This window comes from Rhagoletis pomonella, unplaced genomic scaffold, assembly GCF_013731165.1.
Source record: "Rhagoletis pomonella isolate Grant_MI unplaced genomic scaffold, Rhpom_1.0 Rhpom_scaffold_00005, whole genome shotgun sequence".
Taxonomy (NCBI): Eukaryota; Metazoa; Arthropoda; class Insecta; order Diptera; family Tephritidae; genus Rhagoletis; species Rhagoletis pomonella.
In genome coordinates this window covers 48,568,508-48,587,110 of record NW_023458559.1, presented here as the reverse complement: position 1 = coordinate 48,587,110, position 18,603 = coordinate 48,568,508, and the positions used below count along the sequence as shown (strand labels likewise).

Below are 18,603 nucleotides of genomic sequence, written 5' to 3'. Positions count from 1 at the left end.
TTTAAAAAAAAAGTTATCAAGCTCTTAAAAAATCACCCGTTACAACAGACTGTATCGCGAATATAAGTTTGCAATTACCCCCCATAATTTGGTAGCTTCCTTTAAGAGGATTTTATGATCACAGAAATTTTCGTCTTTGGCGATTCCTAAACATAACTCAGGTCCATTCACCCTAGATTGCCTCCTTAAGCAACTAAGTTCAAATTCTATCCCATCAAATACAACTTTAGTAAGCGATGCTTACCGATCCCGAACCCTACTAGATTATTTTCTATCATATGGGGACCGACTCAGTCCAATATATACCCGAAAAAGCGAAAAAATCAGAATAACTGTTATTTTCTGTCCCCGATTTAATCACAATTTAGATCAAAAAAGCATTTGAGGAATAAGGAAAATCTGTTGTATCCCAATAAGGAAGTTGCAACCCTTGGGAGCACAAAATTCATTCAGCTATCCTACTAAAGGCTAGCGGTGCTTAGTACACTTTTTTCTTATATTCAAAGTATTTACTATAATGAATGAAGTAAAATGCATTACTATTGGTCTGGTCTACACTGGCCAGTCGCATAGTATGTATTCCGAGGTCTTGTTTTCCTCAAAAGTCAGTGTATCCTTAATTCCCAATACTTACTGCCAAAGTTTACCGACTGAATAATTAAAAGCCTCAAGCAAGGTCAGCATTGCTAAGACCTCCACCAGAAACACTGAGGACCATAACTTCGAGTCTAGTCGATAGAACCTCTTCTATTTTCCATTCTCGAAATATTTGTGTACCACTGTCTACATCTGGGATCCAGGTCCAATACTTGTTTTTTATGTCAGTTATGAAAATTACCGACGGAAATTTATTTATTATTCGCAGGTGAATAAAAATATGTAGCTAAGTCCATATCGGGAGCGACTCCAGACCCGTGGTTGAACAAATTCTCATTGATACTAGAGCCGAGAGCGGTGTTAACCTTTGAAGTTTCTTAAACATTGATTGGCCGTTTCTTGTTATGTTTTTGGACTCAAAATGACACAGCGGCACGAACAACCATGTGGCGTATCCGCTCTATAAACTTTGAGCTGAAAACCCATGTCAGCTAAAAATGTCTTCTACAGGCCGGCATGGTTCGCGAGGCCATACTAAGAGCTAATTGGTAGTTCCAACTCAGCGTCTTATCAAAGCTTATACGAAGATATTAGATTTCGTATACAGATATGTATGTATATATGTATGTCCGCAAACAGCTGATGTCACAGTCTAAGAAGCTCGCGCGTAGTTTTGCAGCAGTTTGAAGCTTTTCCCCCAGCATTCGGTGAGTCAACCTGAATTTCATCTGATTGCCACAGTTTTACAATTGGACATCCTCTACAAGAATCCTCTATTTTTTCCGTGTACCTTCCATATAGTTGATGTCAAAGCAGCTCAGCAGTCTGATGAGAAAGTATGCATAAGTGATCAAGAAAAAAGTAAGCAACCGATAATTTTCATCCGCGCCTCTAGTAACTGGAAGCTGCTTGATATTATAGCAAACATCTTAAGATAGCGTTAGTCTGAGGTTCATGTAGAGTTAATAATAGAACACGGATAATTTCGTCCTTCTGCAAACTCTTCCGCATCTGAGATGATGGTTCACAGAATCAGTTTTCCAGATGTTGCTGCCTTCATGCCTTACATGAGCGCAGAACGACCCACTGGAAGCCAGCGCTGACCTGAACATCAAATTTATTAAGTAATATTATTATATAATAGCTCCTTAATTCCGCCATAAATAGAAACTGTATATTCATGTAGTTGCACCCGTAGAGAATTTATCCTTCACAAGAATAAAATTGTTTAACTATTCTAATATTTTTAGAATTTTTTGATCTTATACTTTCCAACTAAGGAGTAATAAGCATTTTTTGCTATGTAAAAAGCGTGATACAGAAGGTAATACGAACTTCTAGTAACTCGACAACGGCAGCCGGTAAATATTTTATGGAAAAGCCCTAGTGCGTATGAACCTAAATGCTAGTTAATGGTGTTCTTTTCAATATTAATTTGGCTAACACATTTGAAAATGTCAACAACAATACCGTTGGGAATGGCACAACAATGGACGTCAATGTTATTATGTATATGTATTTGTTGTGTACATTTTCTGTTCGATGAGTGTTTACTTGTACTGTGTACAAGCGTACACTAATTCGGCACGTAGCTTTGCTTCACTGCACCAACATTCTCGTTCGACCCGTCACAATTAATTACTATATAATTAGGTAATTTATTTGCATAATCACCAATGCATATTGCCACATGTCTTTTCGAGTCATGTCGCATATGTGTGCAGTTATGTACAAGCACTGGTGATGTTTTAAGCCACTTATGCCATTAGCAAGGTAAGCTCCTTTAAACGAGCATGGAAGTATGGGAGCGTGGTCGAACATTTTTGCGACTATTAATATTTTACATATAGGTATGTGCATTAGAACGTACAAGAAAAAAGTTCGCCATACACTTCCTTGTTTAAGGTATTTTTGCAAGGCAATTTCGAAAACAAATATTTTTTTGGTCGTACGTATTTAGGTGTCGCCCTTATACATTCTTAAATCTTAAAGGATATAATTTTTTTGCTCTAAAGTTTATCGACCTCAAGTAACCCATTCTAGTACTTACCTAGCAGATCTCAGTTCTTATCACCCTAACGTACCACCCTAATGTCAGTAAATCAAAGCTCAAGAAAAATTAGTAAACTTTTGTTATGGACGTATTTTGATTATTCTAGTAGAGCTGTTTAAAAAATATTTAATATTGCCAAAAAATTTAAGAAAGCGACTCCAAGGTTCGGTAAAAAAAAACTTTCGAAACTGCCTTGCAAACATACTTTAGTTTCAGTCAGTGAGTTAGTAATTTTTATTCATTATATTTCATTGGAAAATTTTTTTTGAATTAAAAAAATTGGAGCTGGGAAAATGTTTTTCTTACAGATTTTAACAGTTTAGTCAAGGTTTCGAAACTGAGAAATTTTTGGTGCTTCTCCAGTCGAAAGGAGTGCACAAGTGTTTTAAAAGTTTACATATATTTTAAATAATACGTTCTGCGAATTTTTTATAATTATTTTTTTGTTACTATCTCTCCTGATTTTTTTTAGTTGATTTCTGGAAACTCGTAAATTTGGAAAACATCAAACTCTAAATACTTTTCTTTTATAATTTAACATCTTTGTGGAAATTTCTAGGATTTTGGGGTTTTGGAAGTCAGACTTTTATAGCCTTCAAAGGGTTAAGTGAAGACTCCCTTATAGTAATATATATATATATATTTTTGATACACATTTTTTTTTGTTTTTCTGTGTATTTGCGTTTTGATGTGAGACATATTTTTAAAAAAAAAAAAAAAACTAAAATGTTAGAACATAAATCATAAAAATTTTTGGAAAAGCATAAAAATTAAAACTAATTTCTAAAAATTCACACAGTTTTCTTATGAGTAGAATAACGCCTAGTAAAATCAGGTTTTCAAAGGGTGAACGGACGTCTTATGCTATTTTTTTTGTTTTATACGTTTTTGTCGAAAAATGTAACAACTTCTGAGATTTTCGCATTTAGCTACAGATATTATGCTTGTTTTTGCACCTGTTCACATATCTTAGCACTTCCGTACTTTTTTTCTTCTACAAAAATTTCAAATTCTCTTTTATTTTGTTATTTAAGTCTGTAATTGTTTCGCTTTTATTATTTTTTTGTTTTATTTTCAAATACCCAATTTTTCACACACATTTTTATTTAAATGAAATTTTACAAATTATCTAGTATTTACTTTCATTTTATCAGGGCTAAGACAGCCACTCATAATTTCCTCGCTTTCCAGGCCTTGATGGGGGTCACATATGGACGTGAGTGGTACACACAAACACTTATGAAAGGATACCAAAAATTTGGGTATTTCTACCTTTTGCTTGTCCTCCAGCAGTGTTGCTCACTACTTACTAAACTTATGGCACTTCTTGTTATTAGGTATATTTCCTTGAATCCACTTCAGGCTTGCACTAGCTTAGCCTTTTCCAACATTCTTACACTGTTTGCCTTACTCGCGGACATTTTTTGCATTTTCCTTAGCACTTAGTACATACTCACTACTCCACTAGTTTGTGGTAGTGTCCACGAGTACTATGCGCTCACTCCACTTATGAAAAAATTAAAAAAATGCGCCTTTTTGTGCTAAACACAACGCACACCTGTATTAGGTCTATTTACCACACTCACACACACGCATCTATTCCCACAATGCTTCACATGCATTTGCGAGAGTTAGTGTGCGTATGGACTCCACTTTTTCTTGGTCAAAGTGTTTGTGTATTGTTATGCTCCTTTTTCTGGGGCGATTTTTGTTGTTGTTGTTTTTTTTTTTGTTCTTAGAGCTGCCGCCGTCCGCAATCACTTAGAACGGCACGACCGCAACGGCGAAACTTAAGCAACAAACTGTTGTCGTTGGTTTGGAAACTTCATATCGGCACCGTTAAGCTAAGCAGGCAGTGGAGTCCTTCAACAGGGCCTAAGCGGCCTCGAACAGTTAACGTCAGAACGATTGTAGATAGAGAGTAGGAGAACGAGAGCGAGAGCAAGTGTTGCGAATGAGTGTCTCGTGTGAGCGTTTACTGCTGCGGCATTCGCTCTGAAGTAAAGCCCAAAAGACGGTTATTGTTCGATGGCCGATGAACAAGATAGCTGTGTTGTTATTTTTTAATGCCTGAAAGCTTTCACGGAGCAAATTTTCAGTGGCTAACTGTTGCTTTGACGCACTCAAAAACTATAAGGACAGAGGGTTAAAAAAGCATAGAGAGCGCGAGAGGCAATGTAAAATATACTTGGACAAATGTTGTCAAAAGTTACACTGAAAAAATTGCAATAAGGAGAAAATATAAAAATGGTCAGACAGAAAGTTGAAAAATTTAGTAAAAATAATTAAAATATTCTGTAAACATATGCGTTTTCGAACGCTTTAAAAAAAATATACACAGATATTTTCAATTACAAACGATTTTTTTATCTACCGTTTCAGCGAAAGAATATTTACTGCCAGTTTTTAAATTACAAAAACTTTATGTGCAGCCAACATTTATGTCCAGTTTTTGAATGACCTAAAACATACGCTCAGTTTTTCAATGACCAAAAATATATATACAGTCCTAAAATGTTTAAAAAATTATGTGAATATTTTAAGTTACCAGAAGTTTATGTCCGGTTTTTAACTTCACAAATAAATATGGCCCGTTTTGAACATACATACCAGAAATTTTCAAATACGAACGATTTTTTACAAACCTTTTCCATAGAATAATATCTTTTGCCAGTTTCTTAATTACTAAAATTTTATTTCCGGTTTAAAATTACCAAAAATTTATTTTCAGTTACTAAATGACCATAAATTTATGTCCAGCTCTAAATTTGTCCAAGCGTTATGTAGAGCTTTTAAAGTGACTAAAAATCTGCAAAGGTATACGACTTTATATACAGTTTTTCAGTGCCAATCAATTAAAGAACAATTTTCAAACGACAAAAAAATGTATGTCTGTTTTTTAAATGGGGAAAAAATGTATGTCCTTTTTCAAAGAGCAAAAGTTTACGTCGAGTTTTTAAATGGCCATAAATTTTAGTCCAAATTTTGAACGACTAAAAATTTATGTCCAGCGTTTTGCACTTTTTTCCATATACACATAAATTTCTTATGGAAAGCATATGCTCAAGACCATTTGAAAAAAAAAAAATTTTAAAAAGTCAGCGCCAGTTTTCTTGAATTTCAATATTTATATGAAAAAACCGTAAAAACCGTCAGAAAAAAATAATTATTATAAATGCGATATTTTAGCCGCTCAAGACTTGCACTTATGTCACTAGAATTTTATAAACTTTTTAACTGCATACCCAAAAAATTTCTAAAAATTCTGGTTAAAGAGCTCGAAATTTAGATACAAATTTGTGTAATTGCGGATAAAGTTTGAAAATTTCATTTAAATAGTTTTTGTTAAAGCATGAACCATATTTTTATAAGAACATATCAAAAACTTTTAGCTTGAAAACGTTCGTAAATATTGAAATCGAAACATCATTCATCCATTTTTGACCGCGGCTGTATGTATTAAGTATGTATGGTAGGTACATCACCAGTTTCAAACAATTCACATAAATACAAGTCAACGGCGACGACCAACGACCACATACATCCCGTTTTCCCCTATTTTGGGCACCCACATGTTTGCGTGTTTACCTTCAATTTGCACGCATCCTATATTGCAATATCCAACTAGGTACAACTTTTGCATTCGCTGGCATTTTGCTCTACTTTGATGTGCCTTATAAAAATTTCACGTTTACCTTAGCTAGTTGTACGCAAATTTCTTGTTGACAAAATTTAGTTTATATGTTGTACTTGTATATACATACATACTGTTATATGGCACCGTTGTCGCATGCGATGGGCTTGTGCTGACGTTGTCGCGACTCCGCTGCATGTCAGAGATTTGTTTGGGGAACGTGACTCGTTTTGCACACGCTTGCATACTCATCCTATTCCTGAACACACCTTTGCCTGCCTTCCTGACTGCTTTGCCGCTTTGCGCACGGCTTAGCGCGTGTCAGCAAAGTTTTCGAGTTTCATCGACGACGCAGCAACTTGCGCAGTAAAAGTATAAAAATTAGTCTATAGCACGCAGCGTAAGCGAAACTAAACATGTGAGTTGTGGAAATTCTTCAATATGACAAAAAGAATAGTTTATAACAGTGATATGATTGTCGTTTAATATATGCCACGAAAAGGTTAGAATATCATGTTGGGGTAGAATACAGCGCCAAGACGTCAACTAAATAGAACTGTTGTGATAACGCAAATCCCAAGTTATAATGTTGTAAAAGCCTATCCAAATAGGTTGTATGAGCTGTTGTATTTAAACTCTGCCAAAGTAGCTGGATATTTTCACCGAAGATTCTCAACTGTCTTCAGAAGTGGAGACAGTTTCAAACTAGTTTAAAACAAAGCGACAAAATCAACTCAAAATTGGCACTATTACAAATGACAGTGTACACATTTTTCTAATATAATATTCATAATTATTTTCATGAAAAATTTGAGGGATTCACAACGGTGTCGTAAGTATTGTATTGTTGTATGTCGTAAACTTTAAAAGCTTAAATAAATGTTTATGGAACTTGAAACCACAACCAACTATTTTTTAGCACTGCGAGAGTGCATAATATGACTTTGATGGTACTTTTCGCACCCCCTCAATATATTTTTTAGGCGTTTAATGTTTACGACATACAACAATACGACACTTACGACACCGTTGTGAATACCCCAATTGTTTGCCTTATTTATTTATGAAAATATAGTTCATCCTATAATAGAAACCATATAAATCATAGCTCACAGTTAATATAAAATTAACGAAAATTCATAAAAATGTCATTTTTTTTTAGTGACTGCTTTTGCGGTTGTTCTTATTTTTTTTTTATATATACAAGTGCAATTTACAAAAACTGGCGTTGATTTTTTGAAATTTTGTTTGCTAATTTGCTACATGTTTTGAAATTTTGTTTGCGTTTTATTTCATAGAAATTGTGAACAAAAAGTTGAAAATTTGGATAAAATTTATTTTGAATTTTTGGGAACTTTATATAAAGTGTGAAACTACTTACTGGTTTATATTATAGAATGAACTATATTTTCATAAATAAATAATGTTATGTTATATTCAACTCACCTTCTTAACTCACCTCAACTCCCCTAATTTTAGTTTATATAAATTCATAAGCTCGCTTAGAATCAGACTCACAGAGACTTTTTGTTATGAAATGGAATTGATTTTAGTCCAAACTGAAATGCGGATGCCAAAATACTGTACAGCAACATTGCAAAATGCAATAAATATCATTCATATGTCTGCTTACATACATGCTTAACCGCCGCGCAACGTCAAATATATCACTCATACGCACTGCCGTTCAAAACTTTCGAAATACCTCTATACATTAGGGGTATTCTCGAAGTCTTGCACGATGCACGGATTGCAGGCAATGCAAAAATACTATTCCAAATTTCGAGGAGTACGAGAGTACGCCATTGCAAAGTGGTAGCAACAGCAAAAAAAAATATGAAGTGAGCGAGATAAGAGGAATGAGAGAAATATGTAGCAATTCCAACAACAAAACAACTAGCACAGGGTCGCATTTATCTTACTATGCTATTTTGCAAAATATATACATGGGTTTCGGCGTTGCATATTTTGCAGCGAAAGGAAATGTTGCACAGTTTTTTTTTTAATGCAATCCATGCAATCCATGCAATCCGTGCTACGTGCAATGGCTTTGCAAGATACCCCTATTGCATAAACACGAGCATAGTTGAATATTGTGACTGCTTTAAGACATGCATATTTCTTTTGCTACTTACTAACCATAGACCTTACAAAGCAAAATAATCTACGACTGTCTTATTGCGTGAATGCCTTTGATTGTTATATGTACATATGTATGTATCTGTATATATAAAGAACGGGAAAACCCAAATAATTTCTTGTTATAATAATGACAATGAACAACGGACAAAAGATGCCAGTTTAAATGAAAGTGGAAGGAAAGTGCATGTCAAATATTTAAAAATGTTGTTTACTTACACAAGTTTATTGCGATGGTAATGCAAGTTTTTATATAATTGGTTTATGTTTCTGTTTACGTCAGCGTGATTTTTGTATCCGCAGTCAATGTAAAATGCTAATTTACATACATAAGTAGATACTGATCTAAATAAGACCGCTAAAAAGATTTTAAAATGATTTGAAAAATTTTTAAATTTCTGAAAAACCTTAAATTCCTTTACATATGTATATAGAATTTTCTTGCTTTTCTTGTCCCCTCATTGATGCCGAGTCGTAGTGAACTTATTAACGGCTGAACCGAAAGTTGGAGAAAGGTATATTAGGCAAAGAACTATACATTAACCTAAAATTTGAGCCACCGCATAAATATTATGTTTTCCAAGCAGAGTAGCAAATGTAATATATATTAAAGAGGTCAACTTATATTCTGGTAGCCAGGCAGTAATAATTTCCATTCGATTCTTGATTTTACTTACGTTTGAAAGCGGTCAGGTATTGCCTTACTTCGATCGAATCAGACTACTTTACTTTCAAATTGATTTTGAAACCGCAGAACACGATAACTGCATTTGCAAAACAAACGTGTTCCTTTTTATTGCAATGTACTCCCAAAAAAATATCTGGAAATGTACTCCTTTCTTAGTTGTGTACTCCTTTTTCGAGCTATTAATATTTTATCAAATACAGGGTGTAAAATAATAACTGTTGCACAGTTTTTTTTTTAATAAAAGGACCTTTATAGCTTTTGCGAAAAAATGTAGTTTATTGTTAATTATCCACAGATTTTACTTAAATTTTATTAACAAGTTTTTCAATTTTAACCTGCATTTAGGGTTACCAGCGGTAAAAACTTTGAGAGAAAGCGCAAGCGGCGCGCAAATCTTCGTCGGTTACTTTATTACATATCTTCTGTAACCGTAGGCTAATTTCCCCATATGGCTCCTTTATACTCTGTCTTTTGTCCAACATAAGGCCTCACACTCAGCAATCGAAACGACTCGGAACTGGTGACTAGGAGGCCATTCATTCGACCAACCCTATACAGTTTTTTTTTTGTTCATAAATACAAAGTCTAAAAAAAAGTACAGCTGAAAAAAAACATGTACTTATCTCCCAAAGCTGGCAAAGGAAATAAGGATTAAAATTTTTAAACTAATTAATAAAATTAAAGTAAAATATTTACAAAGTTAAGAAAAAAATACTTTTTTTCGCAAAATCAATAGAGGACCCTTTTATTTTTCAAACCACAAACCCGTGCGACAGTTATTATTTTACCATTGCCATTCATATTGTGGCGAACACTACTTAGTAAAGTTAAGTGTGATAGTGAAAAGGTGTAAGCATGGTCGTAGACATGGTCAGAAAAAAATTTTAAATTTCCACTAGGCATTGAAATGACAAAAAATGTATGCCATTTGAAAAAATGCCATGTGGAAATGAACATAATTACTATTTTTTTAATATACGATTTTTTTTAATGCCGGACTTTGTCATTTTTGCCATTTAATGCCTAGTGGAAATCCACCATAAGGCTTAAATTAAAAAAATGGCCATACATCCAGGAATAGCCTGAAACTCTTTTGTAGATTTTAGTTATTTATTTTTAACATTTATTGTTGGCTTGAAAAAGATTTCTATGATATCTTTCTTTATTTGTACCTAATTAATGGTAATCTGTAGCAAAAAATTGCACAAAAAATTAAAACACAAATGATACTCCTTTTTTATGTTTTGTACTGTTCAATCCGGACCGCGGCAACCTCCACATTTGTTCCTTAATCAACCCGAGAGGGCATATCAAACACTAAAACACTTTATTTTGTTTATTTAATAATATGAAAGTTTTTTTATTGAGGAAAAGAATTTGTTATAAAAGTTGAATTTAATAATTTAATGTTCATCATACTAATTAAAAAATTTTCCGCAATTGCAAGTCTTCAGGACATGTTAAAATTATTATATTAGAGAACATATCATTTTGCATCTTTAGGCCAAAATCATGTCATCCTATTAGAATTTTTAGATAAAGAATAGGATAAAGGCAAAGGTAAAAATAAGAAGAAAAACCAAGATGCGTAAAGACAAAGGCAAAACTGAAGGCTGAGGTAAATTTAGACACTACACTTATATGTATAAGGGCAAAGGTGAAGGGGAATATGTAGATGAAGAAAATGATAAACATAAAAGTAAAAACAAAGATAAATGTAAAGAAAAAGATGAGGATGACGATACCGATAAAAGGAAAGTTGAAGATAGAGGAAGAAGGATTAAAATAAAGTAATTATAGAGAAAACGATATAGATAGAGATATAGAGACTCAATCTGGGAACTATTTTGGGATTTTAGACATTTTCGGAATTCTCGGGACATCGATAAAATAATCGATATTTTTATCGGTTTTAATATCGATATTTTTATCGATTTTGTTGTCGAAATTTTTATCGATATAGTTATCGAATACGCCCCAATAATTAATATTTTTATCGATTTTGGTATCGATTTCGAAGACGATATTTTTAACGATTTTGTTATCGATTTTTTTATAGATTTTGTTATCAATATTGATTATTTACCGATTTTGTTATCGATTTTGTTAGATTATGTATCGATTTTGTTATAGATATTTTTATCGATTTTCTAATCGATTTAGCGACCAATATTATCGATTTTGCTATCGATATTTTGTATAGAAACGGATAGGAAAATTTCATGATTTTCGATTCGTACGAAAACAAGAATACGCCCCAATAATTAATATTTTTATCGATTTATATTGTTATTGATTATTTACCGATTTTGTTATCGATTTTATTAGATTATGTATCGGTTATTTATCGATTTTGTTATAGATATTTTTATCGATATTCTAATCGATTTAGCGACCAGTATTATCGATTTTGCTATCGATATTTTTATGGGGTTTGTTATAGAGATTTTGTTGGATGTTACTATCGATTTTGTTATCGAAAGAGTATAAAGATAAAAATGAAGATAAAGGAAAACAGAATAACATAAATGTAATTAGAACGAACAGCGGATCTGTATAGAAAAAACACAAAAAATATTACCCCAAGCAAAAAAGTATGCACATATGTATGTATGTATATTGGTTATGAGACAAAATAGATATGTAACGTAAGTTTCACTTCTCCAGTGTGGCCCAGGCGCACTAACAATTTTTTTTATAAATCCTCAAAATATGCTTTGGGGGAGACATAAACATGCCTAAAAAAACGGGTATACATATTTGCTTGATATGGAACAATCTTAGTTTTAGTTTTAGAATTTTTGAACCACCCTAATATAACAATACAATAAAGTTTCATTTATGACAAAAGATTTGTTCAACTGAAATCATATTTTCATTTCATTTCCCAGCTGTTATTTTAATTTTTTTTTCATTATTAAAACACTGTCGTCTTTCACCATTTACATCATTATAAGCCCTGTTCGCGTACGCACTATCCAGTAAATCCAGTACTAATTGTACTGGTTTTTTACTGGATGTCGTTGAAGTTGATGGTTTTATGACAGCTTTCTTGCATATTTCACTCATTGGGAGTAAATATTGACTTACTCTCCGAAATTTGGTTACTGGCAGGTTACTGGATATTTTTTGCTGGAGAATACGAAAACACCGCTATAATTTCACATGTGCGCTACAAAGTTTAATGTCTGTTATTTTTTATGGCGCACCTAAAAATATGCAATAAATAATAAACACAAGCATCAGTTGTAGCGCACTTACACATCCATGCATATGTTCACACTTTTGAACAAATTTCGCCAAATGACTGTCTGTGTAGTTTTTCCAGCCAATGCAAAGAGCCCTAAAAATTATGGGAATGCAAGGTATAGAAAAAATAAAACAGAAAACAAGGAAGTGGAGGCCATTTTTAAGTATGTATTCTATTTTCAAGTGCATTGAAAGTCCCAAAATGTTTGCCTCTAATACTAGTACTTATTACTACTTTCTCACCTCCACCAAAGCTCTTTCCCCTACTAAGTAAATAAATAGTTACCAACTGCCTCAGTTGAGTGTAACAGAAATTTTGTCTGGTGTTTCAATTTCATTTTTCCGTTCATCACTTTTACCTTGCACTTGAATATTAAAATGTACAATGAAGCCGAAAGCGCCGAAGGTCATCAAGCGCAAAGCCATGTACATACATATCTACATATGTATATATGAATATATCTGCATACTTATACAAATATTCATGCTTGGCGGCTAGTACTTGAATAAACACACAAACATATTTACTGAGTACTGAAGATAGTTGCTCCTTGCTTGCAAAAATTTATCACTCACAGCCACACATACATATGCACTTAAGTCTGTACTTATGTATATTAGTAAGTTCGCTAGTCGCCACTTGGTTATTGTTGTTGCAGCTAGCCGCTTTCGTCATAATCACACCACAGGGACGGTAGTGACAACAGCAGTGGCAATGTAGCGCACATCCTTGCGAAAAGTTTTTTGTATGTAAATACATACATATATGTATGTATGTACACAAATGTAACTCCAACACATTTTCATTTCGAGCGTACATACATTTGATATATTCGGTGTAAAATTACTATAATATCCGCAATAATAATAACAAACTGTGGTATGCATTCGCAGTCGCGCCATAAATTTTCACATTTTAGTTTTTGTAGCTGCAGCGCATAGCAAACTCCATCAAATTGTATTTGCTGCTTGGTTGTTGTTAGCAATAAACTACAGAAAATTAAATATAATTGCAAAAATGTGCATAAACACATTGAATTAGCTGCTGTTGTCGGAAATATTCATTTAACATGCAATAGATCATTGTAATGAATATTATTTTTATTTAAATTTATCTGCAGCGGTTGGCTAGAGGCAAATATGTACAGAGTTACATACACATATGTATTTGAATGTGTATTTACTTTGCGAGTACCTATACATAAATAGACGAATAGAATAATAATTTCAAAAAGTATCAGGATCTTCATCTAATGTTATCGCTTTCTATTAGAAAAAAAGGTATAATAATCACTAGGGGTTTAACCGCAAAAATAATAAATTAATTAATAAAATTTTAAAACCTACCAATCTGTAAAAAAAATCTTTTTCTCTATCCTTACTAATAATATAAATTCGAAAGTGAGTTTGTTTGTTTGTTACGCTTTAACTACTCAACAGAATTGCATGCAATTTTTTTCATTGGTCATTTAGTCTAACTTAAAATATAGAATAGCCTTAATCTCGATTAGACAAGGGCGCGTAGCACCTCCCATATAAACTAAATTTTTAATACAGCATTCCTCTGGAAGTATTTGTGGTAGAGTACGGGAACGTGGTACGGCGACACATAAAATCTGGTAAGAGGATAACGAGTGAGGTTTAAGAAGGTTGTTGTCTGGAAGTGTTTTGAAGAGGCTTACCACCTGTTGGTACCAAAAGAAAAGGTTTTAAAAAGGCTGATTTCTAAGCTACATGTAGAAGTGTTGCTATATGTTTAAAAAAGTCAAATTCAACTTGAGTTAAGGGAATAATTTATCTACATAAAATACGTATCACAATATGGGCTTTAGACAAAAGAGGCTTTAAAAGGTTGTAGTTTGAAAATATTTTGAAGAAATATTTTGAATTAAACTTTAATTAAATTGTTAAACAAAAGAGTCTTGCGAAATGTATAGTGAAGAGATCTTTGAAAAGCGTTATCACCAAATTCTTTAATAGGTCAAATGGGTTAAATATTAAAAGATGGGTATCAATCGAAATAGTTCTGAAAAGGTTTTATTTCTTAACTATATTAAGAAGTGTTGCTACCGGTTTGAAAAATTAAATTCAATTTGAATTTAAGGGATTTTATTAAAATGTGTATCACAATATGGTTGTCGGATGAAAAAGGCTTAAGAAGGTTTTAGTTTTAAATATAGTGAAGGGAATTAAAAGTCACTTCAATTTATTAAATTTGGTATGTCGGTAGTTTTAAAAGAGGTTCTTCAGTTGATAGAGGAAAGAATTTGCAATCAGTTCACTTTTGATTCATCAAAAGCACGTTCATCGCGAAAACTAAAAACGCTAATTGTTGTATTCTTGTTATTTTCACGATATTCTGTAAAAGAAAAATACATTGAAAAATGTTAACATCGTTTAAACTACTAAAAAATAAATTATTTTACATGCTTTTCAATGTATGCTCCTAAATAGGCTCTAAAAACCTTCCCAGCAACCACAAAAATGTAGTTGCCTCAATATACACTTTGTGGCAACTGCAGCTACCAATTAAGAGTTGCTAGTTACCATCTGTAATATCGTTTCGGCAACTACCAACGCAAAAGAAGTTCGGTTGCTATCAATAATCGACCCATTAGGTTGTTTTTAGGTGATGCCACATAGAAAAGGTCTATTCGGTTCGATCCCTACATGAAGAAAAGAGTTATCTAAATATATTTCTCTCAGCACAGCATTTGGTAACTACCAAATCATATGTTAAGAGAACTAACTAAATTGTATTCCTTAGTGTAATCAGAATAAGACTCAAACAGTTTTTTTTTCTTTAGAGCGCACTTCCATTGACAGGCAAAGGTGACACTTCGAGTGTAATTCTTCCATACTAAACTCCGTTTAAAAGAGCAATTTACCGTGTCGTAGGCGCCGTAAAAATTTGGGTCCTTCCACACATTTAGCAAAAATGGGTATAAAAAATAATTCTGAGCTTATCGCATCAAGAACTACCGACAAAACTAGCCTAACTAAATCGTCTTTCATAATTACACAATTGCACATCCATGCAGTATTTACTAAAAGCAGCTGTTTAGAATTCCAGAAAGACCTGGCGAAGGGATGTCTAATTTTTTCTGGAGTAGAAAAAGTTTCCTACATTTAGAAAAAGGCATAAAGGCTTCTCCTCCGATTTGTGGCGTGCGCCTTGATGTTGCACTGCTTACCACTACACCAAATCGGTCACCATGGAAAAGGGCATGCTTTAATATTAATAAAAAATGAAAAAAGCCGACAGCCTATAGGGCCGAAGGGCGTCTGTATTGGAAAAAAATATATTTAAGATGTTGCTCGGATCAGGGATCGAACCTAGGGTCGATTTGTAGTGTACAGCTTTGCCCATTCGGCTACAGCAGCCATCATAAAAAGTTCTGTTGTATCATACGAAATTCGGCAACAATACATTTTGCTCGATCTTTCAGGCTTTTCTTAAGTGGAAGATTTAAGCTCTCGATTGACCATCTCAGTGGAAGTAAATATATATATATATATATATATATATATATATACAAATAAACACACAAGACCAACAGCAAGTCTTTTAAGGGCAAGTACATGTTAACCCGGAGGTTTCTGCTCTAAATAAGGGAGGCGCTTAAAAAGAACCAGGTCACAGGACTTAGTGGTCAATGTTTAATAATTTGTAAGCAAATAAAAAAATATTGCTTGTTAGCTTAGGGCTGGGTGTAATCAAATGAGATGTAACTATAATCTATATATATAAAATAGTTTTCCCCGAACCGGTTCACTTTTCACTTTTGGTTTCCATGGTTTTACTATGAGCGGATGACTAATTTTCCGGTGATTTTTTTTTTCAGGCGAAACTCAGGATAAGGCAGAATACTTCGCTGAGTTCTTTCCCTCGTGCCTGCAAATAGTTGGAGTATGTAGATGTAAGGGGTTTGTAAATAAATACATTCGTGCAAGATAAATAAGAAAACGAAAAAAGGAGATAATAAAAAAAGCAATCAAACGAGGAAGTAACGCGCTGTACGAAAAACTAACGACCAAAATTATGACAGCAAATGAATTATAAATGTCAATTAGTGAAAATTTCGTGCTCGCTGTTGTCGACATGTATTTGTAAGAGATTTTCACGAAGTACTCGCATAATAAAATTTATGCTTATGTTTGCGATGCTTTTATTGCTGTAATTTTGGCTTGTTGCACTGGCAAAATTCGAAACACTGCAAAGCTCATGCGAAACTGGAAGCAATGAAAGAGGAAATCCGACAAAGCGAGTAGGAATTGAAGTAAACTCGTATTACTTATTCGCTTAAATATTCACCCCTGTAGTGTAATTTTTGGAGTACATAAAATGTGATGAAGTCAGAAATTAATTCCTATCACTTGAATAAATTTTACGAAATAACTGCGAGCGGATGATCTCTCACTGCAGCTACAGCGCAATAATTGATTAAAAATTACCCCGATTTAGCTTTCCCATTTAAGATTTTTAAAATAAAAAAATGAAAGCCCATATTAGAAGAAAGCGCTGCAAAAACTTAGTACATAAAAATAGTTTAAATAATGCTTAAATTCTTTTGATCAGCGTTTGAAGCGGCTAATAGAAGAGCTGGGGACTACTGCCAAACTGGTGTTGGAAAAAATCCAAGCCGTTTTTTCTGCGTTGATAAAATAGTCAAAAAGTATACATATATAGGAATCGATAAAACTCATTGAGCTCGGCATAACTGTAACTCATTATTTTTGGGCGAAACACCAGCTACAAAAGTTAATAAAGGTCAAATTAGAGAATTATAAAAACAAAATATCTCGAAAACCAACGAATGGATTACAAATGTGACGGTTTACGCTTCTCAAGATATATCGCCAGAAAATACGGAAAATTCTCAGATAATACGCCCTTTAAAATTTATTTATGCAAGTTTTATGTACAGTGTGTAATAAATAAATAAACTTTTTAAAGTTTCATAAATTGCACTTTAAATACATAAAACTAACAAAGAACTGAAACATTTTCATCCGGCTTCAAAACAAAGGGATGTTATCAATTCGTCGGAATATATTTTTCTTGTTTTTTATGTATAACCTTGGACCATGTGAGCCGATTTTATGCGAAAAATGGTACCTCAAGGGTCGTCCTATAATGTGGTCATAGAATCATTGGATCACGAAAAATTTGTTTGATAAAAAGTTCTGTAAACACAAGATGCGCTTAACTTTCAAAAGTAATAAAAAAAAATTGAATACCGAAAAAACTAACTGAACTTGTATTTTTATTATATTATATGTAGCTCATTTTGGTGGAACGAACGGTAAACTCTTTTAGGCTTTAAGGTCTAAAAAATGTAAAAAACAACATTACGTGAGTATGCATTGCATATTTTTAGGACAATGTTTTCATTCGCATTTAAACTTTTAAGAGCTCTCAAGAAAAACGAAAATTTATATAAAATGTTTTTTAAATAAAGTATTACATTGCATTACTAATTTGTAAACTTTTTGTTTAAAATATTTTTTATAAGAAAAAATTCGTATTTTTTCCTTTTACGTGTTTTTCTCAAATTTACGAAGTATACAAATATGCATATCAGAAGAAAGGGAGTTTAATCGCCTTTACAACGGTACCAATTATTTAAAAATCGGTTAGTCATTTTTTTTGTTAAAAATTTTTTTTTGCATAAAAAAGGTTATTTTTTCCTTTAAATGTGGTTTTTCTCAAATTTTTATATACGAAGTATTGTTTTGTTTGTTTCAGGGACATAACAGTTAAAAGTTTTATAGCAAAAACCATAACAGTTATTAGATGAGAAGTATTTTTTATTTCGTCGATAAGAGTTATAACCCAAAATTTATTTTTTATGTTGCCTGATAACTATTATGCAGGAGAAATATTATTTCCGTTGCCGATAAGAGTTATTTCCCAACGTTTATTTTTTACGTTGCCGGATAAGGTTTATTTCACAACGTTTATTTTTTACGTTGTCTGATAAAAGTTGTAAAAGAGATGGAGAACAACATAAAGGTGATGAAATAAAAGTGATAGAGTGAAATAACTCTTATCAGAGAACGTTAAAATAAACGTCGGGCAATAACTGCTACGTAAAAAATAAACATTGGGCAATAACTTTTATCGCGCAACGTAAAAAATAAACGTTGGGAAATAACTCTTAACAGCAACGGAAAAAATATTTCTCATCTAAGAACTGTTATGAAACAACGTTTTCGTTAAATTTCAGAATTCAGGCAACG

At 32.9% G+C, this 18,603-nt stretch overlaps 1 protein-coding gene across 1 annotated transcript in view; it reads right to left on the bottom strand.

Moving 5' to 3' along the window:
* Window positions 1–4,433, bottom strand: part of LOC118739091 (uncharacterized protein DDB_G0271670-like) — a gene marked incomplete in the record, with an annotated part of 103,255 nt that extends 98,822 nt beyond the window's left edge. The window contains 1 exon segment of the mRNA XM_036470218.1: window positions 4,062–4,433.
* Window positions 4,434–18,603: the final 14,170 nt, after the last annotated feature.